The sequence below is a fragment of the Alosa pseudoharengus genome, unplaced genomic scaffold (assembly GCF_046254945.1).
Source record: "Alosa pseudoharengus isolate Yale_2024_CS ecotype anadromous, Long Island Sound unplaced genomic scaffold, YU_APseudo_1.1 YU_APseudo_1.1_scf_11, whole genome shotgun sequence".
Taxonomy (NCBI): domain Eukaryota; kingdom Metazoa; phylum Chordata; class Actinopteri; order Clupeiformes; family Clupeidae; genus Alosa; species Alosa pseudoharengus.
In genome coordinates, this window is record NW_027468576.1 from 41,190,899 (window position 1) to 41,194,238 (window position 3,340).

Consider the following 3,340-nt stretch of genomic DNA (forward strand, 5'->3'; position numbering starts at 1 on the left):
GCCAGGGGTGCGTTTCCCAAAACCATAGTTTGCATTGTAACCAACAAAGTAGCTAACTTAGTTAGCAACTATGGTTATGGGAAACGTGCCCCTGGTTAACAAGTTGCTAACTAGCACACCTAACCAGACGTCTGCTTTCTCAATTAGCCTTACCTCTGATGTTTGATAAAGTAGCGCCAATCGATGTATCCCACAGCGCCGCCACACGGCCATATCTTTAGGCCTACTACCCACGCAAATTACAATGGAAATACACCACTTATTTTTTCATTGACATAAGGCTAAAAATATGATGAACACTGGCATTTCTCTTTCAGATACCATATTATTGAACTAGTAGAAGAAAGAGGTAGCTTGTTAATATAAGGAGTGCCGACTTGTCCATCCGATCCAAACAAGTAAACCTGAGGAAAGGAGGGTATAAAGTGTGTGAGGCTAACTTTGAATGGTATGGTTTTATTTGAAATTCACATTTTCAACAAATCCCACAATTTAACACCTGCATACATAGCCACATTCTGCAGTCTACCCACAAGGAAAAGAATAGCACAACTGCCCTAAACCCCCTCCATCAACTGCCAGTAGATGTGTCCTGCATTGAGTGGTAGTTAAGCATTTACAAAACTAAATACTGTTATTGTCTTTGAATTAACTAACATCCTGAATGGAGTGTAGGAAAGCAGGATCTCTTCGTTTGGTTGGATGAAGGTTGAAGTCATATGGCCAGCATTTACAGCACCTAAAACAGAGACAACACCACGCAAAGTAAAAAAAACAAAAAAAACAACATGAATTACAATTATGTTCTTATGTTCTTGAAATTAAGTTACTACACCTGCACATTGCTTTGCTTAATATGATCCTTCATACTATAAATGCTGTGATAACACAATAGGACTGAAGACTATGATACAGCTGGAGAGGCTGCCAAGTTAGGCAAATACTACGACTGACTTCTTTGAGGCCATGAACAGGCTTTTTGATGTCTTAAATTCACGGTATAAATGTCCATTCAAATCCCCTACTCCAGTTTTAGCATCAGTCAAATTGTGATTACAGCACTTGATTACAAACACAAACACTTACTTCTCAGGCGCATCTCTGACCCCAATCCATGGCGTCGTCCTATAGGACCACAAAGCAGACATCAGATCCACCATCTTACGGAGAGCCTTCAGTGGATTGAGTCTTGGACCTTCAGGTTGCTAGAGAACAATACATATAGTGCAGCAATCATTCTCAGTGTGTTAACTAATGTTGAATAATAGATCTTTTTTTCCATACAGAGGGAAGTTTAAATCTAGTTACAGAGTTTCATAGTGACAGGCTGTTGGTCGAAACATGTTGGCCAATGCAGCCAAAAAGGCTTTTCCTTTGGAGTGCCTTTTGTAGACTTTGAAAGTCTGTAACTTGTATAGGGCAATTCCACGCAAAACTGTCACATCCATAATGCCAACTAAATACCATGGCATTGTGTTGGTGTTATGGATGTTACAGTTTTGCGTGGAATTGCCCTATACATTTGAATGGCCACAAGAGCGGACAGTACATAGCATTGACTTATCCTCTGAATAACACAGGTTCAAGTTCATTCCTCCCTGTCATCGCGGGTTCATCCTCACCATCCATAGCGTCCTTCTGCTCGTCCAACAACTGGGGAGAGAATTAGCAAACATGACGTTCATTTTAGTGCTGCTTGATAAGGGTCTGTGCAAGACCATCCGAGAAAAACTACTCACAACTGATGTAACGTTATTCAACACAATCGTTGAGCGCCACCCTGACTACACATTTGCCATCAGAGACAAACTTAATACAAAAATATGTAATGTGCAGGATCGGGGCAGAGATCAGTAGAGAAAATCGTCGCGTCATCAAGGACAGACAGAGAATATGGCGTAAAACTAAATGTTTCACTAGCTGCTACGCTAGGCTGATAATAAAATTCAGTGCACCAACAACTGTGTACATACGGTAGCTACTCATTTTTTACTAGCAACTAAACACATTTCAAAACTGCTAAATCAATGTCGCTTGCAGTAGATCTGATCCACAAGCTATAGTGATGCCGATTTAGGTAGAGCAAATATCAGGTTCGTAAATTATCTTTGTAGCCTAACTACCAAATTAATCTGGTAGCTAGTGCCTCAGCTAGCTCTGCTATCGGTATCAGATGGTTAGCTAGCTAACGTCAACTAACGTTACTCCTCAATGAGCTAACATTCATGACGGCGACACGAGATAATAATAATGGTATTACCTAAACTCCGCAGACATTTTACTACATAGATAACTCGTTACACTGACACAGACTAATCACAAATACCTTGCCACATTTCAAACTGCCACTTACCTGGAAATCAGACCGCATCTTGCCACGACGATGTACCAAATTCAGTCACCCAGGCCAGCTCCAGTTGGTCACAGCAAGAGAGAGGCGCGAAAATGAAAAATATTTGACGTTTTCATCAACGAGGTAGCGTCAGCGCATTCTGACCACGCCTTTTTAGGAGGCAGGAACTGTGTACAATTCCATTCCATTATAGAAGCCTGTGCTGCTTTATCTTTGTATATTAAGGATCTTTGATGTTAGCATGCTAACTATGCTAACCATGTTACTTAGCTAACTTAGCTAATCATTTTTAGTAATTTTGCTAAAAATGCTAACTAGCATTATAACATGCTAGCATGCTAACTTGCTAGCATGCTAACTATGTTAACCATGTGACTTAGCTAATCCTTTTTAGCAGTTTTGCTAAAAATGCTAACTAGCATGCTAATATGTTAGCATGCTAACTATGCTAACCATGTTACTTAGCTAACTTAGCTAATCATTTTTAGCAGTTTTGCTAAAAATGCTAACTAGCATGCTAACATGTTAGCATGCTAACTACGCTAACCATGTTACTTAGCTAACGTAGCTAATCATTTTTAGCAGTTTTGCTAAAAATGCTAACTAGCATGCTAACATGCTAGCATGCTAACTTGCTAGCATGCTAACTATGCTAACCATGCTAACTAGCTACAGTGGGTAGGAGTCATAGTTGATGACAAGTAACAGTTACAATGGCTAAACAGTTAAAAAGTTCAGTAGTTTAAAGGGTTAAATTGTTTAACAGTGAAATATTGTAGTGAGGACTTTTATTTTGAAACAGTTTTTGGCAGAGGAAGCAGTTTAACATGATGTGTAGTCTTAATAGGGCCAGTTTGTATGCTTAAAGCCTGAGACTGGCAGTTGAGATCCAGGTGGCCTGAACACCTGCCATAGGATTCTAATTGCTTAATGGCCGTATTATGATGTCATAATCGGCAATGTTAAGTCTATGGGGATTTTTAAAAA

The 3,340-nt window shown here is 39.7% G+C and overlaps 1 long non-coding RNA gene across 1 annotated transcript; it reads right to left on the bottom strand.

The window, feature by feature from the left end:
- Positions 1-436: 436 nt before the first annotated feature.
- Positions 437-2,530, bottom strand: LOC143116544 (uncharacterized). Its single transcript, XR_012985830.1, has 4 exons — positions 2,354-2,530; positions 1,623-1,653; positions 1,087-1,205; positions 437-739 (listed from the first exon to the last, which is right to left on the bottom strand). It is a non-coding gene; the product is annotated as an uncharacterized LOC143116544 (long non-coding RNA).
- Positions 2,531-3,340: the final 810 nt, after the last annotated feature.